The sequence below is a fragment of the Podarcis tiliguerta genome, assembly GCF_965153285.1.
Source record: "Podarcis tiliguerta genome assembly, chromosome: 5".
NCBI lineage: Eukaryota > Metazoa > Chordata > Lepidosauria > Squamata > Lacertidae > Podarcis > Podarcis tiliguerta.
Window position 1 is genome coordinate 71,970,396 of NC_139538.1, and position 27,477 is coordinate 71,997,872.

General features: G+C 43.5%; 1 protein-coding gene across 7 annotated transcripts in view; it reads left to right on the forward strand.

The window, feature by feature from the left end:
• Window positions 1–9,165: 9,165 nt before the first annotated feature.
• RHOBTB1 (Rho related BTB domain containing 1) overlaps window positions 9,166–27,477 on the forward strand; it is a 69,802-nt gene continuing 51,490 nt past the window's right edge. Inside the window, exons 1-3 of one of the 7 annotated variants that reach the window (XM_083440033.1) lie at window positions 9,166–9,262; window positions 17,423–17,518; window positions 26,431–26,519. The gene's annotated coding sequence lies outside the window, so the exon portion shown is untranslated. Of the gene's footprint in view, window positions 9,400–9,924; window positions 9,971–17,422; window positions 17,519–22,041; window positions 22,357–25,384; window positions 25,602–26,430; window positions 26,520–27,477 lie in introns of those variants that run through there. The other 6 variants (XM_083440032.1, XM_083440034.1, XM_083440036.1 and 3 more) reach the window with 6 other exon arrangements.

The window sequence follows — 27,477 nt, forward strand, 5'->3', positions numbered from 1 at the left end:
ATTTCTAGCTTGAGCTCCCTACAGATGCTAGCCACATCCTGAATTTCAGCCTTGCCTTGCTTTACCAGGATCTGGACCTTGACTCTCTGTGGAAACCTGTATTTCCTTCTTCTTTTCTCACCTAACTCTGCTCTGCTGGACCCTGAAATCTGGGCCATGAAATCCTCCCCACTCAGAACCCTCTCAATGTTGTGACCATTATTAGAACAGAACAGTGGGAAACCTAAATAGTGGAAGGCAGAAGAGAACTCAGAATAGGCCCCACAGTCATGATGTGAACCCAGTTTCTTCCCAGGATCACAGCTTCAATGCGTCAGTGAATTGATTTCTAGTTCAGCAATCAGTCTTGCCCTCTGTGTTTCCATACATTTTTTTAAAAGAACTGCTTCACCCTTCACCTTACTAAGAAAAAAAAGAAAGTTTTTTTTAAAAAAAAATTGCAGAAGTACTCTGAGGGTGGAGAGAGACTTCTTGGTAACATTTCCAATGCCAGTCAATACCACCAGATGACTCAAAACTGGGGAAGAAATTAACACCTCCTGAAACAAGACTCAAAGTAAAACACAGCTATCCTTGATAGTCACACTTATCCCAATTTTGTGATACGGTTCTCCTAAGAAAAAAAATGTGTAAAGAAGTGTGCGTATTAGGTGGTAGTTTGTATAAAAATGCACGTACTAATGAAATTTAACACACAGAAGTGCATTATATTGGGGAAAATAGCTTGCAAAACTATATATATTCGGTGAAATGCAAGTTGATAATGTTGACAAATAGTTGCAAGACCTTCTTAACAGCTGGGGGGGGAATCCAAAAATTGATGTGGAAAGATGGTGAACTGTACAGTGGTACCTCGGGTTACATACGCTTCAGGTTACATAAGCTTCAGGTTACAGACTCCGCTAACTCAGAAATAGTACCTCGGGTTAAGAACTTTGCTTCAGGATGAGAACAGAAATCGTGCTCCGGTGGTGTGGCAGCAGCTGGAGGCCCCAACTGAACAGTTTCAGGTTAAGAACGGATCTCCGGAACGAATTAAGTACTTAACCCAAGGTACTACTGTACTTAAGACTGGATCAATGAGAAACTGAAAGTGAAATTGGCGGCTGATGCATCCATCCGTAACGAAGGCAAGATGCCTAAGTTGAAGGACAGGGTGCTCCCCTCACCCCCCAATTCCATGTGCAAAAACTAACCAAGCCAGCAATTGGCTCTTTTAACACTAGCAATTCACAATGCCTTCCACTGCACCTGAACACAGCAGGATAGCTTAAGGGATGCAGGTCAAATGTCACCCTTCTAACACTTCACTGTCACTCATTACTCTGCCCATCCCCCAACATTTGCTGCTTGAAGCAGCTGCCCACTCTGCCTAATGGTAGGGCCGTCATTAAGTTACCCAGCTTCTGCTCCAAGTATATATATGAGCTTAACCCCTCACAAGTGGCTCTCTGCATGTGCCACTTTTCTAAATAAGTTAGCATCTGTCTTCCCGCTAAGGCAGACTTCTGAGGTCAAGGATGAAATTGCATTTGAACTTGGGTCTTGCAGGCTCATAGCTAGTCCAGTCAGCTACTACAGCAGTGTCCGATTCGGGGGCATCTGCATATTTCATGATCGTGATTCCCAGACAGCACCAATCCACCAACAAATGTTTATTTCCTTCTTAGCTAGTTTCCTTGAAAATCTAATTTTACTCCATCCAGTGAACAAAGACAGAATGAATGAACAAGTGAAACCCGCCTGTAAGAAGATTAGACAGCATCAAGGAATCCTATTTATAGTCAGTTTCCTTCAAGGAGACTTACCTATTATCAAATCTGGGAAGCTATGTTCACAAGACATGGCAGAAGACAAGAAAGCAGTCTCTACCAACTGAATAACATTTCCCCATTTCTGAGCGAGGGTGGTAAGAAAGACAGACGCCTTAATAGTGGTTAAGCATGCTGTGTGAGAAGAAAGAAGAGATGGCAAAAGACTTGTTTCATCCATAATTACACAGACTGGCTTGTTCTGGCCAGCTGCCTTAGGCATGGTGAGCTCAGCTTGCCAGGCTAAGAACAGTGTCACATTCAATATCCTTTACTATTTGTTCTAAGTCATGAATGGGCTGAGTGCCTGGATATACAACAGGGCTGAAGCAATTTAAAGAAGTTTGCAGCAGCATATAGTGCGTGCTTGAAATAAGAGAACGTAAAAGGGTTTGAGCATTTTCATTTCTTTGTAATGGAGACACACTCATTTTAAAACCAACACACACACACACACACACACACACACACATATAGTGCTCCCTACTTCAGGGACATTGTTATAGTGTTATGGCTCAATACCTCCCCGAGAGTAACTCACACAGAGCATAGTGAGATTTACTTCTGAATAAACATGCATAGGATTGCACTGTGAATTTTCCTTTTTGGCCTTCACTGGAGATTTAACAGTACCTTTTCCAACATCCATTTATTTACGAAAACACAATTCACAATCCTGTTGCAGGAGACAGCACTCATGCAGACAACATTAATCTGTGAAGCAGTGTCAGTTTCCCCACAGCTAGCAACATGCCCCAAATTTCATGGCTGCCTGCATGTCAACTGCAAAAAATCAGACCTGTGTCTCTCTAGATACATTCCATGTTGCTATACTGCTTTCTTTTTCTCCCACACTCAAAGACACACATAAACACTGATACACCACTCATTTAAGCTCCCACACTGCAGGTAGGTGGGTCTTGGCTGACAGTACCTGCCAAAACATCAGGGCCTATTGAGAAACATGCTCAAGCTGTGAGCTAAACAAAAGACTGCTGAACAGGTTACTTCCTCAGTTGACACTGCAAAGTAGCATTCTTATTACAATATATTAGCAGAGTGATACTGAAGCCACTTCTCCCTTCTTTCCTCCCACACTTCTCTTCCACCGATAGCAAACTCAGTTCTCTGATCCTTCCACATCTATAATGGTACCACTCATGCACAAGAGGCAGACACCAGCCCCTAAGCCGTGAAGACCCCTAAACAGCCAATAACAACTGAGCATGCTCAGTGGGAATGGAATGATTACAAACAGCTGGAGAGGGGAAACAGACACGGGATGGGGAACTTGCAGCCCTGCCGATGCTACAACTCCCATCATCCTTGACAGTTGGCTATGCCGGCTGGGGCTGATGTAAGCTGGAGTCCTACAACATCTGGACTGCCACAGGCTCCCATCTATGTCCAATACTAGTATTGGAGCTGATGCAGTTACCTGATGCAGGACTTTTTCCAGTCCTAGGCTAGATACTTGCTTTTTAAATTCAGTCATATCTCATGTTACATTTGCTTCAAGTTGCGGCTTTTCAGGTTACGAACACGGTTTTCAGGTTTACTTCCAGGTTCGCGCAGAAGCGATCTGTGCACTTTGCGCATGCACAGAAGTGCTCTATTGCACATGCACAGTAGTGGTGCTCTACTTACGGGCTTTTCAGGGTGCGAACAGCAGCCTGAAACAGATCACGTTTGTAAGTAGAAGCACCACTGTAGATGATGCCCAGAAAGCTGATTATCCATAGGATGGGGCAGAGCCTGTCACATTCACGCCACATATTTAAAGAACTTGGTTTCTCCCAAAGAATTCTGAGAACTGTAGTCTACCCCTTACAGAGCTAGAATTTCCAGCTCCCTTAACACACTACCATTCCTAGGATTTGTGTGTGCTTTAAATGTGTTGTGTGGATGTGACCTTAGAGACTCTGTTGAAGCAGGTGGCTCCCTTGGAGCTCTCCATGGTGCTACTTTGCCACATTGTTTTCTGTGGAGTTCTTGTCAAGGTTACAGCTGAACAATTTGCTGATTGAACAGGCCTGGCCACAGCAGTCAATGAGAACTGAGTGTGCAGGCTTAAACACTATCCTGAATCCTCTGCAACACACAAGAGCTCTTAGCAGAATGGCAGGTGTTCCTTGGCAAACAAGCTCATGTAGAATAGGTATCCTGAACATCTGAAAGCTTCCTTTCTGCATGGTTCATTGCATCTGGGCTACCATCTTGGAGGGGTTCTGGCTCAGATATTTGGCACTTGTTATGCTGAAGGGCCATCTACAGCTAGTGTTTTAAACCAACAATACATCCTTGTGGCTGAAACAAAGTGTACCTCTGGTTCTCTGGGGAGATAGAAAGTATGAACTAATATAGAAGCAGGCATCAAATTAAGGGGGAGAGCTTCAGCCCTTGGCTGGTCAAGTAAATAAATCATTTTCAGTGGCAGTCCTACTTTATAGTCAGCATTTAATCTTCTTTTCTCTTCTCGGTCGGTTGGAATATTTGGTGGTGTGTTTATAAAAAAAGGAACCTTGATGCAACGTTTCTAGAAAATGAAACTGCTTCAACTTTAAAAGGGGATTATTCATATTTACAGAAGGTAAAGCTAGCAATGGCTACTAGTCCCAATGGCTGTATATAATCAGAGGCAGCAACACCAGTTGCTGGAGGTGGATGGTGGAAGGAGAGCCATAATCTGACACTCCAACCACTACATCATGGTGTCTTTGCACTGTGCTCCAAGACCAATAAACACTGTCTGGCCTTTGGAGTTAGCAATTATATCTGCTCACTACCAATCCCTCCTCACCTACAAGTCCTCTGGCATATGCAGAGAATTTAGGGGTGGAACTGTGTCACTTTGTGCTGAGCTCTGGAGAAATATAGAAGAAGAGTGAGGGATTCCTGCTGCTTCTCAGTGCCTCTAGTGAAGGGTTTTCCAAACTTGGGTCCAGCTGTTTTGGGACTACAGCTCCCATTGTCCCTATCCAGCAGGACCACTGGTCAGGGATGAAGGGAACTGTAGTCCAAAAACAGCTGGAGACCCAGATTTGGGAAACCCTGCTTTAGTGCCTGGTACGAAGGAAAACTAATCCCTTCCATGACTTATTCCTTCAGACACCTGCTTATCTTCCTGTTGTGGCCTATCCAGGTGCAGTAGGTAGGAGAGGCATGTAGAATCAGTGTTCCTTCAGATGTTGCTGGGCTGCATTCCCGGCAGCCCCAGTCTGTGTGGCCAAAACTCAGAGGATATGGTAATCAAACAACTTCAGGAGATAAGAGATAGTTACCCTAGGACAGCTTCCTCCCTCTTGGAGGAAACAATAATTGTGGTGTTGAAGATACAGTGCTGAACAGAAATCTGGGTTCAAATCCCATGAAGCAATTTGTGAGGCCTTATAATAATCAGTGCTTCTCAATCTAACGCACAATATTGTGAACCTAATGGAATGCTTTTCCTAAGACCCTGCTGCCCTGCATTCACTGGGATAAAAGGAAATGAGAATATAGCTCTTAATTATGTCAGTCATGTATGTCACATAAAGTACACTGTTGTTGGGGATTTTTTAAACCAATGGTAGATGTGGAGACTCATTAAACATTAATATAGGCCTGTGGTTTAAAGTGCAGAGTGCAAGCTAATTAGCTGGTTGTTATCTCTTGCTGTTTACAATGAAATCCAGCAATCTTAAAAAATCTAGGACCATGACAAGGTCTTGTTTTTGCCATCTAAGTTGACACAAAGATAACCCTGCATTGTTACCTGTCTGCCTGGAATTGCCCAATGTATTATGATAATTAGGGACATGTTTTTAGCAAACACATGAGACTTTCAACTTAGTGTCATCAGTTGGGCAAATATATTACTGGAATCACAACCAAGTTAATAGGACTACTTAGGTAAATGTTTGCAAAGGGCTCAAGTATGCCTTTTCATACAGACTTTGCCAAACTGAAACTCAGACAGCAATTAACTAGTTACCTGGGAATATGACTGACTAAACTCAATGGGACTTACCTCTGGGTAGACATATATATTAAGGTGACCAGACATCCCCATTTCCTGCAGACAGTCTCTGGATTTACAAATCAGTCCCCATACAAATCCACTGAAGTTGAAAAGTGTCCCCGGATTCATTGAAAAAAATCTGGTAGCCTTAATATATATGATTGCACTGTTGACCTGCCATTCATGGTATCTTTATTTACTATGGATGTAGATTTTTGTTGGGGGAGGCAGAACCACAGTTAGCTATGTATTTTTATTGATTTTTATTGGTTTGGGGGGCATGATTATTTGCTTGCTGACAGACCATAAATTGTAACAGGCCACAACTAATGTAGTAGGGTGTCTGGAGGTGTAAGAAGACCAAATTACAACCCATATTCACTTTATGAAGCTTGCGGATTATCTTGAGCCAGTCACTCTATATTAGCCTGACCTAGTTCGCAGGGTACTTATGAGGCTAAAAGCACAATTCTAAACACTTTTGAGAAAGGATGTAACATAAATGTAACTAGTGAGTGCCAGGGTTTGTTTCTTTGTCCTACACTACCATGTCTATGATAAAGAATCCAGGGTCTTAACTACAGTGCTTTGCAAATAAGGGTGGAGTCTGTTCTCAGCCCTGTGAAGTATGTCAGACTGAGAGTCAGTGACTGGTCCAAAGTCACATGGTGCGTTTCATGGCTGAATGGGGATTTGAACCCTGCTCCTCCAGGTCCTATCCCGGCACACTAAGTACTATATCACATTGACTCTTAGGATTAGACTATAAATTGGCTTTTCCTGGAAGTCCCCACTGCAGCCCAATTTATCTCAGAAATCATGTTTTTACATTTGAAATATTAGATTCTTCCGATTTCATCACAGGTTTTGGCATATATTGTGCTTAGACTGCCCCAAAACAATTACTCTCATGATGACTCTCTGAGCAAATAACCTTGTTGCATTCCCCTCCATAAAAATGAATTACTGGCCTTCTTTGTTTGTTCTAGGCTTACCTTTAAGCTGCTTTTAAATGGGCAAGATGGCCTTTCGCGTGACAGCCTTGTGATGTCAGAGGTCTAGGAAGTTCCGTAAAGGTGGCACATTGCACGTTCAATAACCTTGCATTCCTGTTGGTTTTAATGGGTATTAGTCACAGCAATGAAGCATGTCCTAGTCTTTGCAAGGGCACCAGACACCTAAATAATGTGTATCTGAGTCCCACTTGGAAGTAGGGATGGGAGAGGTTCAAATCAATTAAAGACAAACTTATCAAATTTATACCTTCCAAAACAATTTGAGAAATGGAACACAGCCATTCTTTGAAATTAGCATTTTTCTGAATTTACCAATGCAGTTACCCAGACAAGTAATATGTACAAAAATGCACATACTAAGGACAAAACATTCACAAAAATGCACCTATTAGTAAAAATAGCATACAAAAATGTGTTATACTATTAAAAAATGCCTTGCAAAAATGTGTATATTGGACAAATTTACATGCAAAAACATGTATATTAGAAGAAATTCACACTAAAATGCTGACAAATTTTTGCAAGCACTTAAAAATAATAACAATAACAAACTGATGTGGAAATGATTGGTACAATGTGAAATCAAAACTGATAGATTTGCCCATCCTTACTTGGAAGTAAGTTGGAGATACTTCCAGTTAATCCGGTTTAGGGTGGCCCAATGTGTCCCCCACCAGAGGTACTACCCCTCCCCCTAACATCCCAAAGAATTTGCCATTTACTTCATTCTGTCTAACGATAGGGCTGCCCCTGCCTCCTTATCCCATGCCTGAAGACTGTTCTGGAGAGAGCAGCCTCTGTTGAACTTCTGTTAAGTGGTTGCTAAAGGAAAGGCAACTTGCCAAGAAAAAGACGATAGCGATGCATGATGCTGCAATTGTTTGGCACACATACTCTCTGAGCTGATGGATTATTTGGCCTACAAGACCCCTTTCAACTCTCTGAGTAAGCATCATTGAACTCAGTAGGGTAGTGGTTTTCAACCAGTGTGTCATGGCACCCTGGGGTGCCTTGAATGGTGGTCAGGGGTGCCATGGGCAACACTGGCCTCTGTCCCTGTTTCCTTCCCTCCTCTGATGCCCTCTTGCATCTCTGCCTCCCAAAGGCTTGCACAGCTGTTTGTTGCAGCAGCCCCGGCTACAAGCTCCTCAAGCAAATGGTTCTTCTGGGGCTGACCAGAGGGTGATGGTTGCCAGGAGCTGAAATGGCCTCAGAGTAAGCAAGCAAGCAGGCGAGTGAGCCCAGCCAGCCAGTCTGCCGGCCCTTGCTGTTTGGAAAGGACAAACAAGTACCAGGCCCCTATGGGGCAGTGTGAGGAGACACCTCTCTTTGGGGGTGGAGGACAGTTTAGAGACCAGGCCTGGAGAACTCCCAAGGTGAGGGGAGAAGAGAGGAGGCTGAGGGAACACTCTACAAGGGAGGGTGTTTGAAAAAGAGTGAGAAGCTGCCAGCTCTGCAGGCAAGGGGTGACATAACTGGGCTCCTGAGCCCCACAGGGGTGCCGCAGAAAGGAGGTCAAGGGAGCCGTGGACACAAAAAGGTTGAAAACCTCTGCAGTAGGGTTTTCACATATATAATAGAAAGACACAGGAATGAGTTACATATCCCCTGCCACAGCTAACTCAGCGTGTTCCTTTTATAGTAAAAGAAATATAGGGTTACTGGCCCTTCTCCATGCATTTATGGCTCGTAGAACTATAGCAGCCACCAAGCAGGGGAAATCCTCTTCAATTTATGAATGGTAAAGTTGCCAGCTTTGTTGTAGCTGTTTTGGCCCTGCTCCGTTACTTTTAAATACTGGCTGGCTTTGCAGACATTTGGGAGGAGGCGCTTTCCTCCTCACCTTGATCTCCAAACTAAAAGGACAATGTCACCTGCTAAACTCTCACACTGATGTGACAGGTGAGAAACCCAAAGCAAAGGCTGGCACCTTGTCTGGGGTGGAGAAAGGAAATTCAGGAGGAAAGCTCATAGCTCTCTGCAATCCAACCTTGCGCTCATTTACAAGGAAGAAAGTCTGCCTGAATTCACCTGGGCTTACCTGCAAGTAACTGTGTCTAGGATGGGCAGGGCTTTAATTTGGACAATTTATTGCTCTTCACGCCTGTGAATAACTCTGGCCTATGCCTTATGAATGTTGATATATAGGTATAGTTGGGAAGAAGAAGAAGAGAGGAGGCAATTCATTCACTTCGGGCCCTGCGCAGGATACAGCCCATAATCCTCCTCCTCAAGAAGAGCATCCTCTCCTCCTCTCTCCTTCCCCCGCCCGCCTCACGGCCTCGGTCACGTGACCTGTGGCGGCTCCTGTGCGGCTTGTCCCAGCCAGGGGAAGGACAGGCTGGGCGGGGTGTGGCGCTCTGGAGCAGTGAGCCGGGAGGGCGCGAGCCGGAGAGCAGGCGAGGGAGAAGAAGGAGGGAAGGAGCTCGGCGCTCGCGAGAGGCGGACTAGGTTGAGCCAGCGCTGTCCGCGCGCAGGTTCCGAAGGCGCCGCGGGGGGCGAGTCGCGACGCCCCCCCCCCTCTGGAGCGCGCGGATTGCGCCCCTCTCGGAGAAGTCTCTCCTCCTGTCAGGTGAGGCGCGCGCGGGTCACCCGGAGAAGGCGGCGAGGAGCGAAGGGGGAAGCGGGGAGCTGCGCGGCGGGGGGGGGGGGGGGGCAGGGAGGTTGGCGGGTCTCTGGAGGAAAAAAGAGATTTAATTCGGAACTGTGGCAAGCTGCTTCTTTTTCTTCTTCAAGCCAGTCCGTTCCCCTTTCTTGACTTGGAGAAATATCGTACAGTGTCTAAGCACGCCGAAGCACTTGCGTGGTATTAAGCAGAGAACAGCATTTATGTTTATACACAGTGTATATAAGCTGTGCAGTTAGTATGCACTGCCTCGGCAGATATACAACAACTAAAGGAGACTCTGCAACTTGCCAGAAGAAAGTTTTCGCCATTAACTTGTATTAGTTTTATACCCACTTCTCCCATTGGTGAGAAATCTGTGGGCAGCACTGCCAATTTACAGTGCAACGCTGCACGTGTCTGCTCTGAGGTAAGCGTGCATGGTTACAGGCAGGGCTTTTTATCAGTCTGAGCTCAGTTTCTGCACCTCTCAGGTGGGCACCATTGCCATTAGAAGAGAACAAGGGAAGCGTTCATGGTGAGTTCTGGCACCTACCCCCCCCCCCCTAGAAGAATAGCACCGGTTTACCTGCAGTTTATCCCTCACAGTTGCACTTTCCGATCAACCCTTAACAAACTACCTAGGGACTGAGGTAAAGAATGTGATTCACATGTGCTTTAATGGTATTCCTTTGGTTTCCTTTGGGAGCAAGAGCACTCTGCAGACCTTGCATCACTTCTATTTTATTTAGCACATTTACATTCCAACAACGGGCAACAAAACCACAAAGCCTGCATCCCAGAGAGTAACAGTGTGGATCCCTGCACCCCGTTCCAGATTCTAATCCGGTTAACTTGGAAGTCCTTTTGCCCCTCTCAAAATTCAGAACTGCCAACTGCTACCTTTTCTTACACCTGTTTGCAGAGCAATGGTCTTAGACTCCATGCTGCAGGTGTATTGGCCATTCAGGAGACCAAACATCTAGTGTCCTAAATGCTAGCTCCCACTGAGGAAAATAGCCTCTCATCTGTGGCTATTAATAAGCAGTTAGCAGAAGGAAGGAAGGAAGAATGGTCACCAGGTAGCTGTAACAATGTTCTTTGATTACAACAAAGTACAGTAACATTACTCATTAATTTTTGGTCTTTCCCACAGCAATGCTTACGGTATATGGCTAGTTAGGGAAGATGTTAAAGCTGCTTCCCACTTAACAGATTAATTTCTAAAGAACTACATCTGCATATTTGCCCCTGAAAGTCCTCCATGAGTGATGCCAGCTGTGATGAACAAGCACTCTGCACATGTCCTGAGACATATTTTAAATGACTTCTGTGTCTATTCCAGGAGCCATCCCTGATGTTGTATAGTGATTCCAGAACTATGGCCTTGTGAGCACCACACAAATCACACATTGTTCTGCTCTTTTGTTTTTCTTTTCAAGTCTGGTAACTCATATTCTGCAAAACCAGCTTCAGCACTCCCACACCAGTGGGATTTTGCTTTCCTTTATGTAGTATCTTGTAAAGTGGGCACAAATCTAGCTAAAGTAAAACACACTTAAGCTCCATTGATTTGCTTAGGCTCAATTCTCTTCCATTGTATTAACTCTGGCTGGATGGTGCCCAGTATTTCCAAAGTGTCTTGGAAGCTGCTAAGGGAAAACAAGTATAATGAATTACGTGTTATGCATTATGTGAATTATGTATTATGTGACCTCTCCAATAGCTAACTCATGGGATGCTTACAATACAGAATAAAACCACAGCTGCAAGTGAATACATACTGATAGGACATTTATGTCCTGACTCAATCCGTATTTATTTGCAAGTAAGGGCTCATCCACACGTCTGTTTGCACTGCAGTTTCTAGGCACGGGTCCAAGTGTTCTTTTGTCCCACTGCTTTCCCTTGGGAAAAGAAACACCAATCAGGTTTTCTGCTCGAACCAATGCCTGGAAGTCACGAACATGTGCCTAGAAATTGTGACACAAACAGGAGTGTGGTTGAACCCTACAACACACAGGGTTTTTACTCCCATGTAAGATTGCAACCTTAAATCATACATGAAATTAAATCCCATTGAATTTAGTGGGCATTTCTTCTCAGTAAGTGTACATAAGAAGATAATGTTGCAAGTGTGTATAGGCAACCTTTTTAAAAACAACAACAACAAAACACACACACACACACACACACACCTTGCAATCCAATCCTATACATTTCCACTCAGAAGTAAATCCAGCAGAGTTCAGTGAGGCTTGCTACTACTAGCTGTGCAAACGTGTATAGGATTGCAACTTGATGGTCTAAAACTGGATACAAAGAAGTAAACAACGAACAAACTGGAAAGAACAAAGGTATGAGTAAATTGATAAGTGTAAGAAGTGAAGTTGATCTGAAAACTAAGACTAAAAACTTCCCCAAACCTCATTCCTTAAGCAGACCATGATCCAGGAGTCCTTATGAATTACTTCATTGCAATGATGTTTAAAAAGAGAAAAAAAAGAATGGCACACTGAGCCTACCAGTAAATGTAATAATCTAAGCATACCTATCTGGGTTCATTGAGTCAAGGGGTTGCATTTAACTAACTTTTGTTCATGGTAGACCCATTGCAATTCATCACCATGACTAAGTTGGATCCATTCATATCAATGAGTCTGTTCTGAATAAAAGTTGAATACAACCCAGTGAAATGTTCTCCTATATAAGGGCAGTTGAGCATTTATTTATTTATTTTTAAATCCTATTTATTCCCATTGGAATATGCTTAATTTTGGCTGGAATGTGCCCTAAGGGTTTTTTTGTTTGTTTTGTTTTGATATTATATTCTTACATTGTATTTGCAAGCATTTCTGATGAAAGTGAAGTATGGTCAGGGTTGCAGTTTTAAACTGGTATGCTTACTGGAAAGTGAAGAAAAAACAGGTTCAGTGATTGGTAGGTTTCATCGTTAGACTGACTGTAGACCTTTGACAAAGACAGCAAACTTCTATAAAGAAGCTTTTCTTCTTTTAAAGTGAACTATAGAAATGGCATGATACATAATGTATAGAATTGCCTTTGCTATGAGATGATTGGTTACTATCAAGTTGTCTATTACACCCAGCACCGCTGCTTTCTAGAACATTGCACACTGAATCCAAGTTTTGTTACTGATTGTGAATCATTTATGCATTTTTAATAATTTAGATAAAAGTTCTTTATGTCCATTTTATGACGTAGCTGCAACGAAAAGGTGGGATGCTTGCAACATGGTCATTTTTATCTGATAAAAAATGAAATGGAAGAAGCAAGATACAACCTTGCACTTTTTCCACTTTCATTAATCATTTAGAGCTCTCATAATGGAAATTTGATACACCACTTCCATGGAACACCAGGGACTTATATGCTTATATTATAGGAGAGAATGAATCCATAGACACTGGAAAGGCCTTAAATTTTTTCAACCTGCCAGAGTCTTCTTGAGAGAGCTGGCCTCTCTTTGAATAATGCTCAGAGAAAGCAATTTTCACAGCTTTACTCAGGCAGTTGCTTTCCTTGTTTAAGCAGAAGTTTAATGACTTTGGGATCCATTAAGCATGTTTCATAACACTTATATTTTCTAAATGTTTCCTGCTACAATCTTATTGCCTTGACCACATTTTGAATGTAGCATAATACTTGGGTAATAGTAAGGGTGAATTTTGAATTTGTCTTGGGTAGGCTGATTTTACATTTCTTTAAAAAAAATGTGTATTAGTGTGATATCTTTGGAAACATTGTAATTCTGAATAAATTAGGGGATTTTCAAAATGTCATTTTCATCAAGTTATTGATTGTGCTTTCCTCTCTCATTAAATGAGCTTTGGCTCCTGCTGTAAACTAGCATATATGTACCTTTGCAGTTTTTTAGAGTGGCTGCAGTTCATGCCATTCCAGTTGATGACCATGCATGTTGTGCAATTGGAAAGCAGCAAGAATAGAAAGTAGCAGCTCTCCCTGCTAGTCCATTTCCCAACCCACTCTGCTGTAATAAGCACAGTTATTGATGGAGAAGCAAGGAAGGAGCAGCATGGTCAGCATATCCTCCATTGTTTCTTTGGACTTTCCTTCCCCCATGTGCTCTTCTATCAGTCTCCTCCATGTATTTCTGCACTGACCTCCTTCAGCTTCTCTGACAGAGCTTCTCCGTGGGGTAGTGGGTGCTACAGTCTCCATGGGTGGAAGTTAAGACGCTTCTCTGCGACCATTACTTTTTAAGATTGTTTTCTTTCTAACAGGAATGATGGGCTGCAATTACTTCAGTAGAAGCCAAGCTTAGGAGTTGAGATGTGGCTTCAAACCCAATGCTCAGGATATAAGAAAAGATAGCAGTTTGGCGTTTGAGTTTGGAGATAGCTGAGAGATTTGAGATGGGAGTATGTTGGACTGGGAGCAGCCTGCAGGGTGCCCTTCCTGTTGCTTTGTGAAAACTGAAGCAGGGTTGGCAATTATATTGCTTGCTTTCAATAGTTTGTTTGCTTCTAATAGGATTGATTGTTGGCATCCATCTGTCTCGAGACAATGGAGTGTGCCCTTGGTGGTGAAGACAAACTGCTGTGTTAACAACACCAAAGTGACCTCCATGGGGCGGAAGCCTGAGCAGTGTATATGGAGATGTTGGGCTGTCCAGACAACAGGACCACCCTCTCAGCCTCACTGATGTGATCCAATGGAAAGCTGAGCAATACGTTTGGCACCAGCTTGGCTGCAGGAGTTGCTGGAAGGAAGTGTAAAAGGTGCCATCCAACCATCTTAGGGACTCCACTCTGGATTTGTGTGTAGGGTATACTCCTTAGCCTTTTCTTCTTCCAAAGATATCCTGCAAGGCAGTGGAGGTGCAGGGTGGGGGGCCAAAGGTGGACAAACTACCCCAGAAGGAGCAGGTCAGAAAGGAGGAACTCTGTTGTTCAAAATCCTCTAGAAGTGAGAACATTTTTTTAGTCAGAGGTTCAGAAACTCACCTGCAGAGACTCTAGCTGAGGCTGGCTTGGAGGTCCACCAGGTGAATGAGAAGCTAACAAGCTTGGACTGCGGGTTATTCTAGTCAGCAGCTGCTAATCTGCTTTATGTGTCCTGGAGCTTGCCAGCAGAGATGGGAATAAAAGGCTAAAGGAATCGCTTCAGTGCTGGAAAACTGTCAGCATGCACTGGAAGTGAGTGGGCCAGAATAAGACTAGTTGAAACCTATTTATTAGATGCCTTACAATATGCCATAAATAAAGTAACCTGCAAACCTATTAAGGCCTTACTAGGTAGGATCTGGTCCCTATAGCTGGAGTACCCCTGAGAAAGGACCCTATAGTTGGAGTAGTTGAGGAGCCTACATGTAATGGAACCAAAGGGTTACAAAGGATAGCTGTCCTGAGTATAAGCAGCCAAGATGATGAAGAGAATGAGAAGCTACTGAGAGCTATCTTGAGTGGATGAGGCTTGATGGTCTGGCAGAATATACACCACCCACCACCCATTGATGCAGCAATGAAACTGCTAGCACATTTGCAAAGCTAGGCAGGGTCCTGTATGGTTTCAAACTGGATGGGGGGACAGCATGTTGGTATTCCTGCATTGCAGAGGATTGGACTAGATAACTCTTGGGGTCTCTTCCAACTCTGCAGTTCTGTGGTTCTATGACCTCTGGATAAAGACTGTTCTAGGCCTTATTATCAGCACTCTAGTCCAGAGCATGAGTCAGAGAGGGCCAATGGTTTGGGCTTTCTGTAAAATTCTGAAAAGGATTCTATTCATATGCAAATAAAGGTAGTAATTTGCATGTTTATTTCACTTGAATTCAGTAAACAGAGCAAAAAGCTTTGAAATTGCCAAGCTTAGTAATGTATTCACAATTGGCTGTCATTCATGGTTACTGAAGAACTTAGGAAATGGACAATTTTCCACGGGGGTGCAGGGAATAAAGCCTTGGAAAAAGTTCTGCTCCACATCACTGGAGTGGGTCAGTTTAAAGTGCAAAGCCTACAGTAGCACACCAGTCAAACTTACACTGGAATTCAGTTCCTGAGTGTGCCCCATTCACTGTTTCCACTGTGCAGAGTCCCCTCCACAGTGTGATGCACTTATGAAGGGAGGCACAACTGTGCAGATGAAAGGGAAACGAAACATAAAGAAACAGGGACTAATGGGGTTAAATAAAGGGAAATGGTCTGGACACAGCCTTAGGAAAACAAGTCATTTAGTTAATGACTGATTACTGGAGAGCAGCTGAGTGGTTGTGGGGGTGGGTGGGTTTGTGTTAGGCTTCCTGAGAAGAAGGTATCTTAAAACATGTGATTTGATCTCTTGAAAGCAAATGGAGAGAAGCTGAGAGCCGAGCTGCTAATATGTAGATTAAGAGCAAGGCAAAGCATAGTTTATGGGGCATGGTGACCACATGGGCATTGACTTGGTATTAGGGGTCAGATCAGGATAAGTGATAGCATTTTGTGGGGAAATCCTTTGCATAATGGAGGTATGCTTATTAAAGCTCTGCAACTACATTCCCGACAACTTTGAAAAAGGGAAGCAAAGGGAACAATTTGCAGGATGAGATTCCCACACTGTGTGTTCTATGGATAGTGCAGAGATAAGGGAGCTGCACAGTCAATAATACTTGACATTTATATAGTGGCTTTAGAGTGTTTAGAGAACTTCGTACACTATATCAGTGATGTTACTGTCAGTTTCCTTCCTAGTATGTCTATTATTTTTGCATATTTATACTATCGTCTTCCCAAGCAGCTCAGGGCAGCCTACACAGTTCACTTCCCCTTTCTACCTTCACAACAATTCTGTTGCATGGATAAGGCTGAGAGAGTGGCAGGTGGGAAGGTCACCCAGTAAGAGTTGTTGCTGAGGATGGATCAGACCCCAGATTTTCCAATTGCCAAAGAAGCAAAATTTGAAATACAGTCATACCTCGGGTTAAATGTGCTTCAGGTTGAGCATTTTCAGGTTACGCTCCGCAGCGACCTGGAAGTAACGGAGCACGTTACTTCCGGGTTTCGCCACTCGTGCATGCGCAGACGCTCAAAATGACGCCACACGCATTCACAGAAGCGGCGAGTTGCGACACGTGCAGACATGCAGTCGTGGGTTGCGTTCGCTTCAGGATGCTAATGGGGCTCCAGAACGGATCCCGTTCGCATCCTGAGGTACCACTGTATGTTGTATTATATAATATGGAATGCCCTATTAATATGGGGCAGCGGGGCTAATCAACTTTACAATGTGCATGTAAACTATATAAATGCAAAATGTTATTTTTGTTCTTGTCTGTTGGAATGCATATCTCACTCTTCAGCTGTGAAAAGCTTCCAGAACAACCTACAAATATTGATGAGGTGATGGTCATTGAAAACATAAGTTGATGGTCCAGCTTCAAACTAATTTTCTGGAAAACCCAAATGTATTCACAACCTCCCAGGTTGAGGTGTTTGCCTCTCAGTGCTAGCTCCACCATATGTCCTCCAGATTGTTTTGCTCAACAGCAAGAAATATCGATGTTGGTCAGCTTTGCAATTACACCCAATCATTATGTTTGTGTTGTTTTCAGTGATACTATACAGACATAATAGGGAGATAGATTTGCCGAAGTGTATGAGAAGGAAGCAATGGATCAAGTGTGTGAAGTCCATCTATCTATTGGGTTAACTTGCCACACATTTTTATATACACTTACTTCTAACGGGAATAGCCAGAGATACAAACTTGACCAATTAAGAAAGCACGAGGTTGAGACAGAGCAGATACTGACTCCTCCAAAGAGCATGTGATGGTGGCAGGTTGGAGGTTAGTAAATGATTGGTGAGTAATTCTAGATAATTGTAGACAGCAGGTGGTAAGAACTTTCAGAGTTCTTTCTATCCCAAATAGCTGATTCCTAAATGGTGGTTTGGGGCAATGTAGCATAGTCCTAAATAAAAACAAATCCGCTCACATTGTGTAAAACACCATGTTTTTCCCCCCACAGGGAAGATAAGGAAACGTGTGAACAGTTGTCTCTAAGAAAGGATTCCTTTCTGACTGAGCTCTTACAATGGCTATGAACACCCTTTTTTTCTCGGTGGTGAGTAGAAATTTATTCCTGGAAAATGTTTGTCACAGAAGCGGTGATCGATGAAAGTGCTTCACTAAAGCCATCCTTCATCTAACTATTTCTAGAACATGCCATCTGCAATATAAAATAACCTTTTTCTTGAAAAAGGCTCATTCACACGTGGACCACATTGTGGGACTAGACAGCACTTGTTTCCCTCTTATGGAAAACCACACAGAGTCATAAAGGCAGACACAATAAATTTTATGAATAAAGTTGGTTTTATTCATCCTGGATAATATTTTAAATTACCTCTTCTATGCATTTTCCTGAAAGGGAAATTGTATGTGTATATGCATATATAGCAATGTTGGTCACCAGCTAAAATGCAGGTACTGAATGTATTTTGTGCAAACACTTCACTCTGTATCAAGGTGTAGCTCATACATTTTGTTTGCTGAACTATAGTTACTGAAGTTATGTAGGCCTGCATATCTTATCAAAATTGGTTTCCTCTTTTGCAGCAAGAAAGGAGGAGGATGCCAGTTGGGGAAAGGGGAATGTAGTGCTGTGGGGTTGAATTGAATGATCACTCAAGGATTCCTTACTCCCAACTCTTTGATTCTAGTGTAAGGCAGGGGCTGGGGAAGAGGAGGACTACTAAACTACCCAAACTATAGCTTAGCTCAGTGTAGCACAGCACCAAAACAGCCAGGAAGAGCAAATCAGCCACAATATCCTCTCTCAGAGCCTGCAAATTCATGCATTCATGCCAAGCCTTGGTTTGGCTTGGTGGCACATGCAAACCAGGGGATAGTCACATGCCACAGCTAATTGTCCTGATCCAAATGCAGACCAAAATCTGAATTAATTTTACAGACATCCAGAGGACATCTAGGAAATTAATCTGGTTATTTCCAGAGAGGGCAGAGTGAAGTAGAGTACTAATTTCTAGCAATGATGCTTATTTCATCCACCTTTAACTCTCTGCAGTCATCTTCTGTCTTTAATATAAGTGATGCAGATGTGACCAGCAATCTTTTTAACCTTTCTTCATGATATTTGTTCTCCTAATTTGGGGGCTAACACTGCAACTCTCTTGCAAAACCATCCTTTTTCTTTTCAAAGATGTGTACCATTCACACAGAAGGCACCCTCTGGGGAGAGCTGTTGATTGTGGATTAAAAGTTTTTAATGTTTGATGTTTTACTGTGGTTTTATAATTTGTTGTAAGTGTCCCAGAGTGAGTGGGGCAACCCAACCAGGCAAATAAATGAATGAATCACCAGCCTCGTATTTTTCTGCCTTTCCCAAGTAGGCTCACCAAAGCACTGGAATGGCTCTGTCTGAAGTTAGCCATAGTTTCCAGTATTCACAAGAGGAGTCATGAAAATATGCTTGTGTGTATGCCTTTAACTAAACATGATGGGGGAAACCCTGAGCCTAGGGGTGTTGCTAGCTGCTTAAAGAACTTAGGGCACAGGTCTATGGCTATGAGATAAACTGACATGTGTGAATTTCTATGCATAAATGATCTATTGGGGAAAGCATTGCGGATGGCTAAGGTTTCCCTAACACTGACCTTTGTTGTATACCCAGCTGGCTTGGGGGTCAAAAACCATGCTTTTTAAGTTTAGAAAAAGGGGAGGGTCAAGGTATTCCAGCCCATCATAAAATCCCTGGGCTACCCAGGAATAATGTCCCTGGACAGACCTCTAATGAATGTCAGGGATTCAATACATGTTTCAAAACTGCTTTACTATTCTTTGTAACCTGTTGTTCAGCTACAACTGTATTCTCTCTCATGTGTGTGTGTGTGTGTGTGTTGCTTAAAAAAGCAATTACAGATCCCCAGAAATATATTTTAATTATCAAAGCAATAAACAGAATTATAAATATTAAATAATGAGCTGAGGGAGGGAAACCAGTGGATCAGGGTTGCTGATTGTTAAATACACTCTAGCTACATCATTCAGTGTCAGTGAAGACTAGATAAATTTTTTCTTTTATTTTTGGTAATGTTCAAGTCACCGTTTCAAGTTTAAAAATTGTGGATCTAAATGTTATAGCAGCCATTGTCTGAGGTGCTGAACTGACTAAAATGCAAATGGCCTTTGAGTTAAGCACTGAAAATACAACTGGGGGACTTTTACTTCACTGCCTCTATCGTTGCTCTCAAAGTAAATTGCATCTGACAAGGCTGTTTCTCAAAGATTAGCAGTGGTTAGATTAAGCTGTCCTTGATTTTACCATTTAATCCGGCACTGTTGTTTTGGTATAGTGAAGAGAACAAGACAACGGACAGCTCTTTTCCTGTTCTCTGAACTACATTAGTAGTCCTAATCATCTACTCAGACAGGATCCTGCAGTGAGACTCCATCACTTAAGGCTTTTGGATAAATGTGGCACTCCAGTGATGCATTTCGGACACTGATCTATGCCCAAGAGCAGGGCTGTTCATATCTCCTACCAAAAGCCTACAATTCTTTGCCCAGGATGAGTTGAATTCTGCAACCTCAGAATTAGGCAAGTTGTGTAAATGCACATAGTAGTTCTACAGTGACTGTTTTGTGTGACATACTTGGCTTTTGCTAATCATAAGGAAGGACAAGGAGTTAGGATGGGTGCACCCCAGCTATTCAGTTGCTCCTCTGGCTTTATGAGAATTTCACAAGGCATGGTTTACTTTCAAGGGTGTGTTTATAGCTGCAAGGGCTCAGAATATGTGGCATATCCACAAGACTGCCGATGAAGTTGTCTATCAAAGTCACAAAGGAGAAGCAGTAGCTCAAGGCCACATTCTCCTGTCCTTAGCAGTGTTATGAAGCTTATACAAGTTTAACAGAAATGGAAGCATTGGATATAATCTGGAAAATGCTCCAAGCAAGATAAACACTACTCAGTACTCCAACCTCTTATTTAATCCTTTTAGGAATTTCAGGGTCCCCTTTCCTTGACATCCAGGATTTCTATGTATTGCTCAGTTTAGTTGCACTCACTTTGCAGCTTGTCTAATACTTAAAATGTTCAGTGTCTTTACAGCAAATCACCAAATTTCAAATGAAATTTAAGAGTACAGTCTATACTAAATGGCTTACCAAACATGAAGGGCTGGAGAGATACCACCCCCCTTATTTCTTTCACTGTATTAACAAGCAGGTATGAATATACAATCGCAAGGATTAGGAGGTTTGATTAGGAGGCCCTCTCTTTCTTGGCCAAGTGTAAGTTCAGTGCCCTGAACTTTATTGCCTTACTCATTATTAACCCTACTGATTTTGAAGTGACTACTCATGCACATGTGTTTACCTGCTATATACCAAGATTTATCTTGGCATAGAGATGGAGTGATGGGGTGAAGTTTCCCCTGCTGCATTTCTTCCTGTTTGGTTTGTGCGAAAGCAGGCATGATATGTGGACCTCCAGGTGTTGTTTGAAGTAGAAGTTCCATGGTTGGGGGGGTGATGGAAGTTGGAGTCAACAACAAGAGGTGGGCAGTGATTCATCATTCATGTGTTAACAGCACAAGAGTCTAGATAGAAAAAGTGATGTACACTTATAATTGCAGCTAACATTTGGGGAAATTGCATATATGTCATAAATTATAGTTGTGTTGTTAATATGTTTAATCTCTGTTGCCCACGCTTTGTTTTTAAGTGCAAAGAGACTTCTTCCTTTAGCACGCATGTCTCTGGCATAGATCAACTGTGAGCTAACACCACAAACCTAGTTTGTGAAATCCACCATCTGAGGTGGAATGAAAGAGGTGATTCTGCAACGGCAAATTACTACCTCTCAGCCAAACTACAGTACACTTTTTAAGGCACATGCAACCCCCTTACTCCTCTAGCTACTTTCCTGCTCAAAATCGCCCTATAAGCTGCTTTTTTGTCTCAATAATATAGTGTTGGGCAATCTAGCTGTCAGTAGCTTCTCGTTCCCTTTCCTGGAGGTTCTTTAATTTTGCAAAGGCTTCTCATTGGTGGTCTTCATTCACTAAGATACATTTTATCTTAGAACATTGTGCATATTTATGTACTTAAACAATGTATATGCCGCTTAGCTACACTTGCCTCTAAGCAGATGCAAAGGCAGCATGTGACAAATGTGTTTGCAAGCATGGGCATAATGCAGGCATGCCCCCCAGGGAGCCAGGTGTGACTGCAGCTCCTCCCTGAGTGTACAGATGGTGATAAACGCAGGTTGTGGGCTGTGTGGAATGGCCCTGCCTCTCCGCACGACGGTGACTGAGGCGAGTTTCTTCTTGGTTCGGGGCTGGGATGCTACAAGGGAGCCGAATGCCTTTGAGGTGGGTCCTGAGATGGCGACTCCGTGAGATCAGCTCGCGCGGTGCAGATCTAAGGCTCTCTTGCAATTTCTGCCGATGGGGGCGGTGAGTAAACAGAGCGACCCGGACTGTGCATACACAGTGTTGGCGCTGGCTCGCTGTGTCTGTGTTGGGCGCTGGCAGGCGCCTCAGTCCCCGCCTCCTTACGCAGAGCCACCCGGCCCCGTTTTCATGAATGAAATCCAATCGGCCGAGTATAAATAGACCCGAAGGCTGCCGACGTCACCATGAGAGCGGCTCCTACCGCTGCTCCGGAGCTCGGCTCTTTTGCATTGCACTCCAGATTCACCCTGAATCCCGAGGGAGGGAGGGAGGAGCGGGTCTAGCCGGAGAGAGCGCATCGGCTGCAGCTGCAGGAACGGGGCGAAGGGCAGCTCCAGCGCCATGCTGCCTTTGTGCAAAGTTGGCGAGCGGCTCTCTGGCATTGCGCGCCCCGCGTAAGGAGCGGCTGCTGCTGCTGCTACCGGGGGCCGCCGCCGTTGCTCAGCCGCGGAGGCTGCAAGGCACCAGTCCCTGCCGGGTAAGGCGCCGTGTTCCGCCGCCGCCGCGCGTGATCGTGCCCAAGTTTTGCGCGCGCTGCATCCCAGCATCACACCCCCTTCCTCCCGCGCCCGTCCGCTCGCTCGCGTGTTTGCCGACCACACGTGCAAGGTACCCTCTCCCAAAGTGTTATATGGCAGAAAGTTAGCGCGGTAGGACATTAAGCCTGACGGGGGCAGTAACAGCGGGGTTGCCCCAAGGGATCTCAGGCCTTTGACCCAGAGAGCTGGTGACAGTCCATAACAGGCAGGTCGCTCCCACACCGGTGGTCTCCCGTGATGCCAGATTTGCTGACCGGACACTATTCCCAGGTTGGCACGGTTGACCGGCGGGAGGGAGGGGATGCTCATCTCGGAAGTATTGGCAGCAGAACCTAAAGACCTCATAACTTGTCCCCTTTTCTCCGTGCAAGTGCTCACTGGCCTGCCCTAGCCTTTGCTGTGTCTGCGGCGTCTGTTGTGGGTTGCTGTGACAACAGCCAGGGGGCTACCATGAGAGGGCTTGCAATGGACACATTAGGGGGCGTACAAGTTCAAGCCAGCAACCAATGGTTGCTTCTTGGTGTCTGAAGAAGAAGCCCACCATATATATTATTATATGTCCAGTGTGTGTGTGTGTGTGTGTGTGTGTGTGTGTCATGGGGAAAGCAAGTCTGCTGAATGTTTGAATGAGTGGGAGAAACACAGGTTGCAACCCAGCCAAGCCATTTATTTCAGTTGCAAGACAGCAGGTGTGCCACTAATAGGAATAGTCTTAAGAAGTCCTGAACTTTGGCTGCATCATGCTTATGATATTTATACTGTAATAAACATTTTAATAGAACGATTGGGTTCCTCCTCCACCTTTCTCTGCCCCTGTTCCTTTTTGCTTGGAGCTTGTGGTTTCCTACAGCCCCAGCATCCCTGTCAAAGCAGAAAAGGCAAGGCAAGCAGTTCGAGCCAGTCCTTTTGACCGACTTGGCTGCTGCTGGCCATAACGCAAACCATGCAGCTGAAAAGCTGGCTTTGCACATCTGTTCGCACGGAACCGTGAAGTTCTGCATATGGTCACAGCGAGAGCTGGCAGGCGATGCCAGAATATTCTCAGCAACTGACAGTAGCTCACCCGCCGTTTGTTTTCTGTTCCTGGACGTTCTCTTGAACAGCAGCCAAGCATGTAGCGCCTAGCAAACTGGCGGCATTAAATAAATGCTAAATAGTGCTGGAGCTATTTTTTAAAAATAGGAGAAGATAGAAAACATGTATGTGGCTCATTCAACCTGTCATATGTATTTTTGGAACCCGGCCAATGGCCATTAGAATGGTTCACTTAATTAATCATTGCTAAGTCAGAAGTTTGCAGAAGACGGTTCTGCATACCTATCATGCTTCCTTTGCCCTCTTCAAGAAAAAAGGTTTTGCTTACACCTGAAATTACCTTTTAAATTATCTTTTTGTTTTAATGAGCAAAGCTCTTCTAAATGTTTTGTGAGCATGAAAGCAAACACATAAGACTTTTTTAAAACATTGTTTCCTTTTTAGTGTTGTTTTGCATGCATTAGTGGTATCTATACAGTGACTAATCTCCAGTTCTCCAAAGGCCTGAGGAGTTTGTGCTTCTGGACTACTTTTGGATAGTTGATAGCTGGGATCAGTTGAAGTACCTTGTTATCTAGGAGACACTTTTTTTCAGTGGATTGGGAAGAAAATCAATCATTAATAAAACCTAGATACTGAAATCCACACTCAGGAGAATAGTTTTCATCATCTCTCAGGAAACTTTAAACACACTATTGCTACAGTTTGATCAAAATCCATATATGAATTTGGCTTAAGTTTACAATGTTTGCACTAATATCCCACTGCCTGTTCTTAGGCCTTTATGACATGAAAGCTTTATTTGACAATGAATAGTTTGGCACCATTCTAACAAGAATAAGGGTTATTAAGGCAATAATTAAGTTTAAGTCCCATCATCCCTACATCTATTAATATATAGAACAAAGCAACATATTAATATACAAATGGAAGGAATGTGGGGTTTGGAAACATCCAACAAGGCTGTTTGTTTAATTATTTGGTAATAATGTAAAGTCCTTTTGCGTTAAAATATGGCAGCCATAGAAGTTGATTCAAATACCAGTAAGTAATATTTTCTTGTTGTGCAGGAGAGAGATAATGCATCTATAAAGACTTGTATCTGATATCATTTTCTCACAGTAATGGGAACAACTTCCCTCCTAATGATACAGTGGCACTTGCTGCAGTCCAGCAACAGTAATGTAAGTGATGTACAAATGTAAAGGAGAGGAGGGCTTAGGAACATAGTTTCACTTACCTCACTATTGTCTACACTAGCCTTCTCCAACCTGGTACCTTCCAGATGTTGGTCTGCAACTTACATCATTACTGGCCATGGTGGCTGGGGCTGAAGGAGGCCAACATCTGGAGGGTGTCTGGGTGGGGAAGGCTGGTCTGTACCGACGAAATGTGGCTCTGCAAGGTTTCAGGCAGAGAAACTTTTCTAGCCCTGCCTGCAGTTGTCAGGGATTGAATCTAGCATCTTCTTCATGCAACGCAGATAAACCAGCATTGAGCTAAAGCCTTCCTCTTGTTGTAATGGTGGAAGAGGTGCAATGGTACACTGACATTGTTGCTGTCATTTGCGTTTATGGTGCTTTCAGCAGAAGTGCTCCCATGGTGGTAAGCACTTCTTTTAATAATAAAAGAAGAGAAAAGTGTACTCCAGTGCTAGGGGGCACTAGGGAGCTCACATCCTCAAAGAAAAAGCAACGGGTCTAGAAATTGTGAGCTGCAGTGTGGAAAGGAAAACCTTGCCCTGCTTTTTCTTTAAGAGGCTACTGAAGCATTCTTGAGCTGAATGCTTAAACAAATTTCCTGCCATATACTAATGTAAAAACCATGAAAACATGCTCTTAGTCTGTATAGACACTGAGAGATCATGTTTTGTCATCAGTGATGACACAAAACTGGCATTGATGTCATAGGCACTATTCAATAGATGGCTGTTGCAGGCATAAACCTGGGCCAGGGGATGTTAGAATCTTAGTAGGTATATTTCAAAATATGAAAATGCCACCAGAAAACTGGTTTGATAGTGATGAAAGTACAACAGGGGGGAAAGCCATAAATGTGTATATTGTGCACACAACAAGAAGAGGACAATAGCATTTCCCCAGCTCGGAAAATGCATCAGCTGTATGAGCCTAAGAAGAAGAATATTGGTGTATGCTTTCATATCTTTAATTTATACTGTATGCCAGAGTGTTTGTACAAGCAAGCTGTCAGTGACCTCAATGGCAGTGAGGGCTGTTTAAGAATGTTTACATTGGACAGTTGAGTTGATTCATATGGGAAAAGAATTCCTTACAAGGGGGCCATCCTGCAGGGGGACTAAGAAACAGATTGGGGTGGGATTCATAGTGAAGAGACAAGCACAAAAAACACAATTTCAGTATGACCTTTTTCTCCTTTGTTGTGCTTTATGGTGCTGTTGCTTCAAACTTTGTTAAAAGTTACCATTCATACATAAAGCACCATTAATATGCATGGCACATTGCAGAGTAACATATTTTACTATGTACAATCCTTCTCTCTCTCCCCCACCCCACCCCAAGGAGTTTATATTATATATTTTGTCAACATCAGAGTCAAGGGAGGAGAGGATAAGAGGAAAACAAGGGCAATCAGGGATAAATGTGAGCTAATGAAATTTCATTTAATTATGCTTCATTTTGATTGGTCCAAGGCATCACAAAAAGGTGCTTTTGCTTCTTTTGTAATCTGCTGGTGTGGCATTTGGCCACACAAATGGACTACCAAGCTTTATCCTATCCTACATCCATTGCAGTGCAACTAGAAGCAATGTCTTGAGAGAGTTGCTGCAGCATTCAGTGCAAGGCAACTAGAGCTGGCCACTCTGCTGGCCTCCAAAAGCAAGGAGAAAACCATGCTGCCAGAGCTGCCAGCCAACTAGCATCAGGGCCTTAGAATGAGGTGCAAGAGGCCATTGGAAGCCTCAATTAAACACTTCCCCTTTTGCCATACCCTTGCAGGGCTTACGGGCTTCATGCGCCAGTACCAAGGAACAACATCAATTTCTTCAGCACAGCAGAAAGTACCATTTCCCAACAAGAAAATAAAGGTCCGTCGATGATGGTGCTGGGAACCTGATTCTATGCTGAGCACAGAATGCTGCAAATATTCCAGTGTTACATCTGCATTAAGAAATGGTAGTGCAGAAGTCTCACTAAACAGGTGGTGGAAAGTGAGCTTGCCAGTGTCTCTTGTGCCAGCTGCCAAGCCCAGGAGGAGCACAGGCAGAAAGACAGGCTTGCTCAGACATGGCATAATGTGGGTTTTCTGCACACAGTTTTTGTATTGTGAAATGTTTTGATTTGGAAAACTAGAAGCATTACAGTGTGAAATGTGATTTCCTACAACAATTTTCAGATGTTTTCAGTGTAAACACTGCACATCAGCTGCATGCTAAATAAACCAACTCAGCATTGACTGTTGATTGTTGTGTCAACATGCTTTGGTTCTAATCTTACTCACACTGCAGAAACTGGTAATTTCAAGGCAAAATCCAGGATTTGTACTAGGGAAGGAATTCCCCTTTTATTTTCACACTGCTTTATGATACAATGGGAACCTAATAATTGTATTGTTTAGATCAGATCGAAGTCTATGTAGTCCAGCATTCCGTTTCTAGCAGAAGGCAGCCAGGTATTTTTGGAAGTTCAAAAGCAGAACATCAGGATCATAGAATTGTAGAGTTGGATGGGATACCAAGGGTCATATAGTTCAGCCCTTGCAATGCAGGGATCGCAGTTAAAGAATCCATGAAAAGGGCCACTCAACCTCTGTTTAAAAACCTCTAATAAAGGAGAGCCCACCTCCTTCCAGGGTAGTTCATTCCACTGTCAAACAGCTCTTACTGTCAGAAAGTTCTTCCTAACGTTTACATGCAATCTCCTATCCTATAATTTGAATCAGTTGGGTTTTGATTGTAGCTATTGCTTCGGAAAGGCTGTCTGGTATGGATAATATTGTTGTGGACCATCTTTATGCCCCTTTTTGTCGAAGTGATACCCTAAAAC